Here is a 14,444-nt window from a genome sequence, read left to right on the forward strand (position 1 = left end):
CAGCTATCTTGGCTGGGCAGCGCCTCTAATTTCTGCTTCTAGGATCAGGATCATTAACATGGTTTTCTCAGAGTTGTTCCTGTAGCTGGGCTTCTGACCAAGTATGCCTGGGCCTGCTGAGACCTGTGGCTCCTGAGAGATTCCTGGCAGGTAGATTAGTTGTGACAAACACTGTCATCAGCCTCTGGACATTGAAGGGGTATTGAATGTATGACAAAATGACTGAAGTGCCCCCAGAAATAACTGTCTTCCATTTGTTGCTCTCCTGGACCATGCAAGCACCAGTTTCATGAAGACTTGGACCCAATGGATTCCTCATCAGAAATCATACATCTACAGAAATGGTCAAAAAATGTTGAATGGTAACTGCCTTGGAGTTGTAGTTATCCTGGTGTAAGCAGAGCATTCTGGTTTCCTTCACAAAGAACTCTGAGCTCCCAAGAGATGAGGCAGAGAGTTGAAAGAATTTCCATCATAGGTTTGGTTTGGAAAAAACATCTATCTGCTGGGCAGCAACGTAGGTCCAGGGTACCTGGTTGGTTTCACAGTCACACTTAGAGTGTTCTCTGACTGTTATGAGACGTGTGCCTGAGAACATGATGTGGGAGTGGGTATGGCATTGGACAGGGGCCCTGCAGGTGTGAGGCAAGGCTGATGGCAAGACCCTGAAGTGCAAGGTGTGGGTCTCACAGGCAACGATGAGCTTGTAAGACTCCCTCAAGGAAGATTCCAAGGGCCAAAATGCAGCGAGGACCAAGGGAGAAATCATGGTCTGCTTGATAGAGAGTCCCTTATGTTTTCACTAGGAAGCCAGCTTCACAATTCAGGCCCAGTATTCTCATCTACATCATTGTCATCATCCTCACTGTCATAGCTAATATTTACTGAGTTTTTTCTATGTGCTTCACACATATACTTTATATTTCCTATCACCAAATCCTTACAACTACAAGGTCATCGATGTTATTATTATTTCCATTTGGCAAACAAAGGAACTGAGCACAGAGATGTGAAGTAACTTGCCCAAGATCATACAGCGGTAGGGTGAGAAGCCTGAATGCAGCCACCCTCAGCCTCAGTCACTGTGCCTGTGTCCACGCACATTCTCTCTGTTCCTTCCATGTTGAGCTTGCCCCTCATTGGTCGTTCCCCTGCCTGGGTTGCTTTTGCACCAGATTTCCATGTGACTGGTTCCTTTTTCTCATCTGGGTGTCAGCCCTGGAGGTTACTGAACTTGCCCCATAGCAATGGCCTCTGCTCTGGCATTGAAAAGGAGCCCATAAATGCTTGTTGTAGTAACTGCATGGGAGCCAGTGAAGAATTCGATGTTGATGCAAAAATGTGATTCAATTTGTTGTTTTAGGCACATAGCTCTGGATTTTGGAGGTAAAACCAACAAGAAGGGGAAGAGTTGAGGAGGAATTTTCAAGATTGGACTATGATGATGTCAAGGGAAGCTTTGTAATAGGTTCAGGTAGAAAGAGTAGAATGGCTAAATGTTTGCTGTTACAGAATGTGTGCACAGTCTTGGTTCATTGCTGAGTGAAAAAATGTCCCAACTTGTTTTTCCATTGAGAGAGACTCATTTTCCATTACAATGACACATCAGTGAAAGAGGGTAATGAGTGAGAGAGGGAAGGGCACAGGGGAGTGAGCTGGGTCTGCCAACAGTTTCTTTATGTGCTGTTTTTATCAAGCGTATTGTCATGAAACCAATTTTCATGTTGAAATGGCTTTTCTCCCCCCAAACAAATTGCTTTTTCTATTGCTGAATGGGATGGCAGGCATCCTCTTTGAAGATTAGCTAACTCACTTCTTAGCCTATGCTAAAATATGTACCTTGTAAGCCCATCTATGGGCACGGTCTATGACCAGTTTGCTCCTCGTAGCTGAACTAATTAATATGAGTTGGGGAAAACAGAGTTTCCAGAGTAACTGGGTATATGAACAGAAGTCTCAAATTTTATGAACCAAGGTTTCTGCTCATGTGATCTCAGGAAAACAGACCCCAGAATGGAGATAACGGTTGTAGTCAAGTCTTCAGTTCATTCATTACTTTGCTTTCATTTTGTTAGAATAATGTTTTGTTTTTCTTATAAGAGTTATACACTCAGATACTTGGGTAAATTAAGAAAAGTATAACAACCACCACCAACTACCCACAATCATCTCAAATATCACCTTTTTCCATGATAATTCACCTTTACCTTCCATCATATTTCCTTCTTGTCTTTTTCTCCCTAGGCACGTTTTCATAGTTGAAATCATACCACATAAATAATTTTTTATATGCCGATTTTTTAAAGTAAAATGGACTTTCCATGAAAGAAGAAAGTGATCCATAAAGAGCCTTAAGCTACGGTCTGTAAACAGGGTTTCTGTAAAGCTGTTTAAAAAACTCAGAAGGAAATAGGTCATAAAAAGATTCGAAAAACCTGTGTTAGGTAAACACGTTAATTATATTATTTTCTTTTTGAATTGCTATGTTTAATATTTCATGGTAATAAATACAGATGTTAAAAACCTAAATGGAAATGATAAATACCAAATGCAGGACAGTGATTGTGCTTGGAGAATAAGAAGACGGGGATCAGGGAGAGATACAAAGTGGGGCTTCACTTGTGTTTGTGATGTCTACTTTCTTTTCCTTTTACAAAATTAAATCAAAATGGCACCATGTGAAGATTCAATACAGCTTGGTCATGGGAATATTTGATGCCATTCTCTACGCCTTTCTCTATTTACGAAAAGGTATGATATAAAAGTGAGAGAGAATACCTAAGGTTCAAAGTCTCTGCACAGGAAGGAACAGATGAATTCATAGTCCACATAGCAGCTTAGCTCCTGCTCTCTAGAAAAAAGAGCCAGAGGCAAGGCTTAAGTGCTAATGCCTTTGAGAGGGTGCAAACCCAGGGCAGCAAGAATGAGAGCAAAGAAAAGTGAGAGGGAAGAATCGAAAGCAAATACCAAGTGATGCCTTGCTAAGTTGGCCCTTGTTTCATGAGTGGCAAACTGATCAGCTCAAAGGGATATGCAGGATAGCTACAGATAGGCTGTACAGAAATACGTTTTGGGATAGTCCATTGGAGAGAGAAATGGAAAGGGAATTTATTTCCTGACTTTCTCACTTCTCTTTCTGATTTGTCAAAGTTGAATTTTCAGGGAGTGAATACCACTGTGCTTCTGGTGTGTCATCTGGCCCATTTGGCGGCCACTGGGATGCCAGATGTTTCCATAGTGTGGTGCTTTAGGCAAGTTTAGAAACCTTGTGGGGGAGGGTATGAGCCAGAGATCCCCAGTATTGGCCTCAGGCCTTGGGGTCACATGGTCCCAAAGGGGTCTGATTTGAGTCCCTGTGTTGGTAGCGGCTACTGCAAAGCAAGTGGCCAAGAGAGTCAGTCTTAGGAGTCCCATTAATTGAGTCTGATACAAATGGAATGGGGTGTCTCTTTTTTCTGAGATAAGAGAGGAAATAAGAAGGAATTTTGCAGTAGGTAAGCTTGCAGGAGAGGAGAGAGAAAAAATTAAAGATATTCTGGATTAATAACCTCTTTTTTTCCTGAAGAATGAGTGGAGAGCTACATTATTCACTGAGAGTGTTGGGATGGATTTGGGAAATGGGATTGGGGGTTTGAGAAGGATATCAAAGATCTTGAATAGCAACCATGGGGACTGAGGAACGAATTAGGTTCCGCTATAGAAGTGGCAAAGTTCCTTGGAACCATAGAGGAGGTCTAGCTGAGGGCTAGGAGGTGAAGGAGTAAGTGTGTTGGGAATAGAGTGGTGAGTTGAATCGGTGTACCAGGTGGCTTATCTAGTTGGGTTGAACAGGAAAGGAAGACATTGGAGGGCTGACAGTCTGGAGAAACAGTGGGAGCCAAGGTATTGGAAGGTTGAGGAATGAATGGTAGAAGGGACAGAATTGGAAAATATGAGGTTGTGGTACTAGAGTAAAATTTAGAGCTTGAGATTTCAGAATTGGAGCAATGTTGAGTGATGACAAGGACCAGAAAGTGGCCATGTGTGGAATTTCTTGAACAGAGTGGAGAAGTAGTATTTAAGAATATTGAATTCACTTAGAATAGTAGCAGGAATCTGGTAATGAAAAAGACCTTTGTTCTGATAAATGGTAAAAGTAAAAAAGCATAAAGAAGAGTGATGAGTAAATTTAGCTCTGCTCTGCACTGGAGGACCAATGCAAATTATTAGGAACTGCTTTAGTGTTGAATCACCAAGGGATGCCATTTAACAAATGGGGTCAGCCATTTCATCGTTGACACGAAACTTAATCATCCCCATATGATCTTGACTCCAATTATCATCCATCATTAATGATCTCATACATTCTTACGGAAAAATGTTTCCTCCCATGACCCGTAGCTTTCTTCAGTTGTGGATATCATCACACTTATCACACAGTGCTGTAGTTGCCTGAATGCAGCTCTGCCTCTCTCCTGACTCTGCCCCATCGTGAGTGCTTGAAGGGCAGGGCCAGATCTCACTCGGGCTCACATTTTCACCAGCCCTTGATCCTTGATGACTTGTAGGTTCTCAGTGTGCTGGAAGGTGTGGTACTCAACGGAATAGGGTAGTCACAGTGTCACCTTCTGCGTGATGGTTGAGACAAGCTCTTTGATTGTCATTTCTTGGTTTTGCCTTTTCAAAATACTGCTCCCCTCAATTACTTAAGTAATGCAATTTCCTTGGAGAAAATTTAGAAAATAATAAAAATCACACATAATCCCATCCTTCAGCAATAACCACTATTAATAGTTTGGTGTATTTTTTGACATTCATAAATTTTATTTATTTGAATAGATAATACATTAACAGTACACATTTCAAAAAGTAGAAAAGTTTATTTAGTTAAAAGTGTCCCTCCTATTCTGTATTCCCCCCTCCTCCAACCCTCTCCCCTTCCCCAGGGACAGCCAGTTTCTTGTGTATTCATCCAGAGTTATTCTATACATTTATGAGCACGTATTCCAGTTTGCTAATGTTGCCATTAAGCAAAATGCCAGAAATGGATTGGCTTTTATAAAGGGGGTTTATTTGGTTACACAGTTAGTCTTAAGGCCCTAAAGTGTCCAAGGTAATGCATCAACAATCGGGTACCTTCACTGGAGGATGGCCAATGGTGTCCGGAAAACCTCTGTTAGCTGGGAAGGCACGTGGCTGGGGTCGGCTCCAAAGTTCTGGTTTCAAAATGGCTTTCTTCCAGGACATTCCTTTCTAGGCTGCAGCTTCTCTTCAAAATGTCACTCTCAGTTGCTCTTGGGGCGTTTGTCCTCTCTTAGCTTCTCCGGAGCAAAAGTCTGCTTTCAAAGACCATCTCCAAAAGTCTCTGTAAGTTGCAGCTTCTCTCTCAGCTCCTGTGCGTTCCTCAAAGTGTCCCTCTTGGCTGTAGCAAGCTCATCCTGTCTGAGCTTTTATAGTGCTCTAGTAAACTAATCAAGGCCCATGCTGAATGGGTGGGGCCACACCTCCATGGAAATTTTCTAATCAGAGCTATCACCTACAGTTGGGTGGGTCGCATCCCCATGGAAACACTCAGTCAAAGAATTACAATCTAATCAATACTAATTACGTCTGCCCATACAAGATTGCATCAAAGTATATGGCTTTTTCTGGGGGGGCATAATATATACAAACCTGCACATCAAGTTTGTGTTTTGTGTAGCCTTTCTTCTCTTTTTACACAAATGGTAACTCTATCCACACTGTTCTGTATCTTGCCTTTTCATTCAACAAACCATCTTGTAGGTCATTCTACATCAGAATTTAAAGGACTTTCTTATTCTTTTTATAGCTGCATAGCATTCCATTGTTTGGATGCACCATCATTTATTTAATTAGTTTTCTGTTAAAGGGACATTTGAGTTGATTCTGATCTTTTTAACTTTTACTTTTTTTTTTCATGGAAGATTCAAGCATAATGAACCCTCATTGGGCCCATTACCCAGCTTTAACTCATGGTCAGGCTTGTTTTATTTATATGCCCATCCACTATCCCTCCCTTCCTCTGTATTATTTTAAAGCAAACTCCAGACGTTATATCATTTCATCTGTAATTTTTTAACATATCTTCAAAATATAAGGACTTAAAGAAACAAACAGAACCACGATATCAGTATCACACCTTACAACATTCACAATAATTTCTTAATATTATTAAATCTGATCATTTTAAAAAAATAAACAATTCTGCAACAAATAGCCTGACTCATACTTCATTTCACACGTGTTTGAATTTACCTGTAGGATACCTTTCTAGAGGTGGGCTTGTTGAGGTAAAGTGTGCATTTAGAACCTGAATGGAAATTGCCAAATTGTACTCCAGAGAGATTACACTAATTTATACTACCACCACTAGAGTTTGAGAAGGCCTCTTTCTGCTGGGCTTTATTCACAGTGTGTTATCAAGCTTCTTGATTTTTACCTGTCTTGTAATTGAATTACATATTATGCAAAGGTACTTTTAATTTCCATTTCTCTTGTTTAGAGTGGGGTTGAGCATTGTTTTATGTTTATATGTTTAATCACCATTTGTGGGTCCTTTTGTAGAAACTGTGTGTTCATATTCTTTGAACATGTTTCTCTTGGCTTGTTGGTCTTTTCCTTATCGATTTACAAGAGCTGTTTAAATATTAGGGAATTTAACTCCTCATTTGTAATATAAATTGCAAATATTTTTACTCTGTTCCTCCCTTTTGACTTAATTTACTGTGATTTCTGCCATTAAAATTTTATATAGAATCTATCAGGGTTTTATTTTATGGTTTTGGGTTTTGTTGTTACATACCTAGTAAGGCTTATCCATTCTGAAATTATAAAAAAAATTTCTTGTTTTCTTTTCTTTCTATTGCATTCATGAGTTCATTTTAAAAAAATATTTAATCTTTTGTTCTCCTGAAATTTATTTTGGCATATAGAGTCTGAAATATAGTTTCATTTTAATATTTTTTTCCAGATAGCTGCTCACTTGTCCCAACATCCTTTATTGAACCCATTTTTCTCCGTTATTTGAAATGTCACTCCTGACATACACTAAACTTCTGCATGTATTCAGGCTTATTTTTGATCTTTCTACTGTTTTCCATTGAACGGCTATATTGTCACTTATTTAGCTATTCACCTATTATTTGTGGTTTCCCATTTTTATTATTAAAAATAAAATATCCTTGCTAATAAGCCTTTGTGTACATCTCTTCTTTTCTAGGATAAATTCCTACAAATGGAATTGCTGGGTCAAAGGGTATGCACACCTAAAAATGTTTTTATTATGGAAATTATCAAACATGCAAAAGCAGATAGGATAGTAGAAACCCTGAGTATCCATCACTGAGCTGCAACGATTTTCAGTATTTCACCAATCTTATCTATCAGCACTGCCTGCAACACTTTTTTTCTGTAGTGTTTTAAAGCAAGGCCCATAACCGCATCAGTTTATATCTCTAACAAATAAGAGCTATTTCTTCTCATATAATCACGAAACCTTTATCGCACCAACAAAATTAACTAAATATTCAATAACTGGGCTGCGCTTAATTTTTTCTGATTGTCTCAAAACTGTCCTTTTATGATTTGTTCTAATCTAGATCCCTTTGGAAGCTCGCCAGGTACAGGCCAACCTGGGGATTTGGCACTGACTGTTCCCTCTGCTTGGAACACTCTTCCCCTAGTCACGTGACTAGCTCCCTTACTTTCAAGTCATAGCTCAGGGGTCTTTGCAGTGCAACCTAACCAGATTTCTGCATTTAAAGTTGTCATGTGCCCCTCTGCACCTCCTGCCAATTCTGGATGGCTGTCGCATCTATGCTTCTATTTTTCCTTTTCCTTGTCACCTCCTTTCACATCATGTCATTTACTTTATAAAAAGCCCATTGCTTATTGTCTATTTTTCCCACTCTTTTTGTTCACTGTCATGTCCTAGCTCCTGGAACAGCGTCTGACACATAATAGGCACTCAATAAATATTTGTTGACTGAATATGAATCTGACAGACAAAACATGGTATGTTGCAGTTATATTCACTTGCTCTACAAAATTACTAGTAAAAAAATATGAGGAGTGAAAAAACTAATCGTGAGGTGGAATTATCTTTTTTGTGATTTTTAGCTATCTGTACTTTTCCTTTTGAAGAAAGTCTGTTTCAGTCCTTTTACCATTTTTCTGTTGGAGTATTCAGGTAAAATCTTTTATCCCTTTTGTTAGTCTGCTATTCTGATTTAGCAAGACCTTCCTCTGTTCTTGTCTTATTATTATTGTCTCAATTTCCTCTACTTCTTAAGTTCTCAAAAATAGATGATATACAGTTTTAGCTTCATTTTTCCAAGTTCTTAACTGATTATTCTAGCCCCATGTGTCTTTTCACCATGGATTAAAATGTTGTCTTTATCACACTGTTCTACTCCATGATTAGAAAATCCCACGTAACAAGCATGGCACTCTTGGCTTCCTTCTCAACTCTCAGCCAGGTAGCCCTTTCTTTTAGGAGAAATCTGGAATTGTGTGTGTGTGTGTGTGTTCGTGTTCTGAAATAGGTGGCTTACTCTCCTGTGACTCCCTTAGGATTGAGTTTCTGGGTAGAATTCTTAAAGCAATTTCCTCCCTTTTCCAAGCTGCCCTTTTAATACTGGAGGGCTGGGCTGAGGTCAGTCTGCCTCCGTTGATTTCAGTTTTATTTCTCAAGCTGGGACCAGTGAGAGGCTTTGCAAACAGTCTTTTCAAAGGTGCAGATGTATTTTGATAGAGAACCAGCATGTTAAAACAAAATGAGAGAGCCGGAGATTTTAAGCAAACAAATTGCTTCCTATTGTTAATGGGAGATTTATGCAGCCTGCAGTGAAGAACAATTTCTTTCATATCCAGGTCCTTTATCAATTATCGGGCAGGCAAAATGGACTATGAAGAAACCCAGCGGGGAACAAATGAGAGGGTTGATACGCAGGAATTTGGTGAATAAAGGAGAGGAGTTATTTGCCCTGAGCTGCTGTAAGCCCATCTCACCCTGTGGGTTTTCCTTCCCACACTTCCCCAGGATGCTTGGGGGTCAAGTGGTCTTATATGTCAACTGGCTGTCTTTCTAGAGACATCAAATCCATTTGTGAGAATGCTAGAAGCAAGACTTTGAGCCACATTTACACATGCTGTTGCATGTGAGCGAAGGAAGGACAAGGCTGATACGAGTTAAAATTGAAAAATTACCCTACTGAAGGGGAATTCTTTTCAGGATTAGAACCTATTCGTCTAACTCCCGCCATTTGTCATTTTGCCCTGAGTCTCAGGACCATGAATTATTCGGTGGGGGCTTTATGAGAATTGATTGTTTCTGGGGCTGTGCTGCCCAGGGACAGGTGTTTCACCTGCCATGGGCAGCTGGACATCTTCTGGGCCCTGCTTTAGGCACCAGAGCTGACTTGGTTTAAGGCGCTGCAAAATGGCTGTGTTAGCAGTGGAAACATTACCGCTGTCCTCTTGTTTATTAGGGGTCAGTCTGTAACACTGGTCAATACCTGAAGCAGAAAGAAATGACCTCATCTGTGGCTGAAGGTCATTAACAGACTGGGAAGGGGGTGGGGCGGGCAGTGGCATTGGCTGGAGGTGCAGCTGGGAGCATTTAGACTTGGTCAGGAATAAATCTATCACTGAGCAAGTGTTATAATTTAAGACTGGTAGGCCCATTGGGAGAAACAGAAACAAAGAACGTTTGCTGCCCTTACAGGATGTAACGTGCCTCTGGGGACCCAAGAAAGATGGCTGTTCAGTGAGCAGTGGCTCCAGAGCTGGGTAGCATGTACTGCTTGGATTACGGTGAAAGAGAGCTCCTTGTTCAGTGTGGGAGGTAGGGAAGGAGATGGCCCCATTACAGAAGCAGTGATGTCAGGAGGACATTGATTCAGGGGAGATAGAGAAACACCTGGGGCATCTTAGGACAGGTTTACGAGGCTGCTAGAGGACAGTCTGAAGTGGTAGGGAAGGGTGTAGAACAGAATGCAACCGTGAGTTGGAAAGTATGTCCTTGGGGAAGCCAAGGAATGGGGCGAGGCCAGGGTTTTTCAAAATGTTGGATCTTGAATCATCGGTGGGTAGGAAAATCAATTAGGCAAACTGAAAAGAAGAAGAAAAGAAAGAAATAGGATAGAAAGGACCGGAGTACATCACATGTAGAAAAGATGTTTACTGTTTCAGGAATTGTTTGTTGGAAGCTGTAGAGCATAATGTTTAGGAGTGCAAACTCTGGGGTCAGATGGCCTGGGTTCAAATCATGGCCCCGATACTCACTACCCACGTGACTTCGGGTAAAAGGGTAAGGGTAGTTTGATGGGTTGAGCCCTCTACCATAAGTTTTACCCTTGGGAAGACGGTTGCTGCAAAGGAGAGGCTAGGCCTCCCTATGGTTGTGCCTAAGAGCCTCCTCCTGAATGCCTCTTTGTTGCTCAGATGTGGCCCTCTCTCTCTGGCTAAGCCAACTTGAAAGGTGAAATCACTGCCCTCCCCCCTACGTGGGATCAGACACCCAGGGGACTGAATCTCCCTGGCAACATGGAATATGACTCCCGGGGAGGAATGCAGACCTGGCATCGTGGGACGGAGAACATCTTCTTGACCAAAAGGGGGATGTGAAAGGAAATGAAACAAGCTTCAGTGGCAGAGAGATTCCAAAAGGAGCCGAGAGGTCACTCTGGTGGGCACTCTTACACACACTTTAGACAACCCTTTTTAGGTTCTAAAGAATTGGGGTAGCTGGTGGTGGATACCTGAAACTATCATTTATATACAACTGTCTTCGAGATTCATGGGTTCTGCGCACACTTTAGACAACCCTTTTTAGGTTCTAAAGAATTGGGGTAGCTGATGGTGGATACCTGAAACTATCAAACTACAACCCAGAACCCATGAATCTCGAAGACAGTTGTATATAAATGTAGCTTATGAGGGGTGACAATGGGATTGGGAAAGCCATAAGGACCACACTCCACTTTGTCTAGTTTATGGATGGATGAGTAGAAAAATAGGGGAAGGAAACAAACAGACAAAGGTACCCAGTGTTCTTTTTTACTTCAATTGCTCTTTTTCACTCTAATTATTATTCTTGTTATTTTTGTGTGTGTGCTAATGAAGGTGTCAGGGATTGATTTAGGTGATGAATGTACAACTATGTAATGGTACTGTAAACAATTGAAAGTACGATTTGTTTTGTATGACTGCGTGGTATGTGAATATATCTCAATAAAATGAAGATTAAAAAAAAAAAGGGTAAGGGTAGAACCTATCTTGTAGGCAAATGAGTTCATATACAATAGAGCTCAGAACAGTGCCTGGCACATAGTAAGCCCAACAAATGGTAGCTATTGTACGTTAGTTGGAACCATAAGAAATTGTTGATATTTGGCCATTTTTTACCTAGACAAATAGCAATTTTATGTCGTTCAACCTATTATACATGGACACATATCTATATTATATCTGCATTATGCACCTGACATGATATACAATGTATTTCCTACTGTGGGGTGGAATAATAAAGGCTGTGTGCTATAGTGGTTTTCCTGGTGAGGGAGTGGATAATGAGGCATCAATTGTTATAACCAAATGTGATGTTTCTAGAAGGCTCTTGCTCTGAAAGGCCCTCTCACATGCTTTTTCTGCTGTCTTTTGTCCACCCCTTCTCCCAAATGTCATCTAAGGTTGGGAATGGTGGTCATTCTAATTGACCCTTTGCACCTAGTGGTGAACAGAAGCATCTGAGCCACTGCAGTAACTTCTGACACCTAATGCAATGCAATTCTGACTCTTAACTACCAGGAGTTAGGTCAGACTCCACAGGTGAAGGGCTCAGTCCCCACTTCAGTCAACAGCTGCAAAGCTCAGGAGTTCCCAGGCCACCCACACTTCCTGTCCAACTGGCTAAAAATTCAAGGGTTCTGGCTACTCTCTCATTTTGCCACTTCACTAGCATGACTCACAGGACTCAGAAAAGCACTCTGCTTAAGATTACAGTTTTAATGTAGCAAAAAGCATATGAATCAGGACCAGCCCAAAGAAGAGACATGTAGGGTGAGGTCTGGGAGGGTCTCAAACGGGAAGATACTGGTGTCCTCTCAGCATGGCATCAGGATGTGATTCCCTCCTGGCACATTGATGTGCATTACCAACCAGGGAAGCTCCCCCGAGCTTTGGTGTCCTGAGTTTTTATTGTGTTTTCCTTGCATAGGAATGGCTGATTACTTCAATGCCCATGTGATTGAACACCTTCTCCAGGCACCCTCCCATCCCAGGAGGTCAGGGTGATATGAAGAGATGCAAAGACCCAACTGTCACATAACTTGGTTGGCCATCCCCACCTCCAAGATTACTAGTGCAGCTGCCCCTACCTGAGTCATCTCATTAGCATAAACTAACAGGTGTGGTCTTGGGCCCACCAGGAATAACAAAAAACACTATCACTCTGGAAATGATGAGTGTTTAGAGGTTACCCTCCCTCCATCAGGAGCCAGGACAAAAGCTAGTTCACTTTGTAGAGGTCAAATTCCTTGCTATAAGTCCCACGTCCCCAGGCCTCCTTCCTGGCTTTTCTCTGTGTGCTGGGCTGTATTGAGTCTTCTCTTAGCATGGACATGTCGTATTACAGCAAGACTGCATTGCTTTAAAAATAATTTTCTCCTCACTAAAAAATAAAAGAAAAAAATCCTTCATGTTTTCTGGATTTAATCATTACTCTTCTGTGGTAAGGACTTTCCTTCTTCCTACCCAGGAGAGATTCTGGAAGTCAGGGAAAATGACTTGGGTTCCAGAATAATCCTCCATGAGGGCCAGAGAGAAATCTCTGTCCCAGCCACTAAGCTTTCCTCAACATTTCAAAGCTGCAGTAGAGGGCTGAAGGGATTCTTTGACTCCATTCCCACTGCAGGCTCAGATGTCCTGTTTGCTATTAACTTCTGGCACCCGATCATTGACACATAGGCAATATCCAGGAAATATTTGTTGAATTGAGTTATGTCGAATAATCCAAAGATAAATTTAACTTCTAGAGAGGATTTCCAAGACTCCCAGGGAAGATGAGAGCTGGGAGCATGCCTGAGAGTCCCTCTCCTTTCTGTCCTTTCATTTGTTCCTGGTTTATTTCCGGATCTTGGATTTTGTGCTTCTGGCTTCCGTAACTGTGCTAAATCCACAAAATGATTTTGTTTCCTCAGATTCTGATTATTCTCTGATCGTGAGATATTAACATTTAACAGCTTAGGAACAGTGTACCTCAATGAAGAAAATAATCGTACTGATCAGTAACCATGCTGTTCGTGGATAAATTGCACCCAATTTGCTGCTTGCAGATATATCCAATATTGCTTCATGTGCCAAAGGATATGACTCCTACTTTCTTTCCTTGGCAATTTGCCTGGTTTTCTGTGAGATGGGGCTTGTTACTGTGGGAGAAATGGCTTCTTTTGTGGAGGAGCGTTGGGTTTCTCGCCATGAGCCTTTGAGTTTGCTGGATGGTGGGAAATGGTCCGTCTCCTCATCAGACCACCTGTGCAGTGTTCTGCCCTGGAAACAGTCCTGGCCCAGAAGTTGGCAAAAAAGCTTTCTGCCCACTCTAGCCCCTCCTTGTCCCATGTTGGGCCTTCACTGGGCCTTTGTTCTCTGACCTTTGTCTATTAATGCACTTGGCCGGTCCATGTGCATGGATGTTTCTTGGCAGCTCCTTTGAGCAGGCCCCATGTTGTGTGGGGGGCACCTGCTGGTCTTTTTCAGACAGCATTGGAATCGTCTGCCTCCATTGAAGCCTCCCTTTTGTTCTCAATCTGTATCTTGAACTTCTAGACCCTAAGTGATAGTCGGATGAAAGGTATATCTCAGAAGAGACTGGGATTCTTTGTATAAAACTGATGGGAATTGGAAGACAGTAGTAATCCATGCTGCCTTTTTGGGGGGCAACTTGGCAATGCATATTAAGGGCCTTAAAAATGTTCATGTCTTTTGACCCAGTAATTCAACTTCTAGGAAGTTATTTTAAGAAAATGATCATCAAAATGATGAAGATGTACACACCAAGATTTTCCATCATGGGTATTATTTAACATTAGAAATTAAATATCCCCACCAGGAGTCTGCTGAAAGCAATTTTGCTGTAATCCTATGACAGAATACTATGTAATCATCAAAAATGATGCTTTAATATTCTTGACCAAAAGGGGGATACAAATGAAACGAATAAAGCTTCAGTGGCTGAGAGATTTCAAATGGAGTCTAGAGGTCACTCTGGTGGACTTTCTTATGCACAATATTGATAACACTTTTTAGGTTTTAATATATTGGAATAGCTAGAAGTAAATACCTGAAACTACCAAACTCCAACCCAGTAGCCTTGACTCTTGAAGACAGTTGTATAACAATGAAGCTTACAATGGGTGACAGTGTGATTGTGAAAGCCCTGTGGATGG

At 41.3% G+C, this 14,444-nt stretch overlaps 1 protein-coding gene across 5 annotated transcripts in view; it reads left to right on the top strand.

Moving 5' to 3' along the window:
* The window catches only part of CALN1 (calneuron 1), a 494,531-nt gene that overhangs the window by 158,112 nt on the left and 321,975 nt on the right, over positions 1-14,444 (top strand). The window lies entirely within an intron of this gene.

Source organism: Choloepus didactylus, chromosome 21 (assembly GCF_015220235.1).
Source record: "Choloepus didactylus isolate mChoDid1 chromosome 21, mChoDid1.pri, whole genome shotgun sequence".
In the NCBI taxonomy this organism is placed as follows: domain Eukaryota; kingdom Metazoa; phylum Chordata; class Mammalia; order Pilosa; family Megalonychidae; genus Choloepus; species Choloepus didactylus.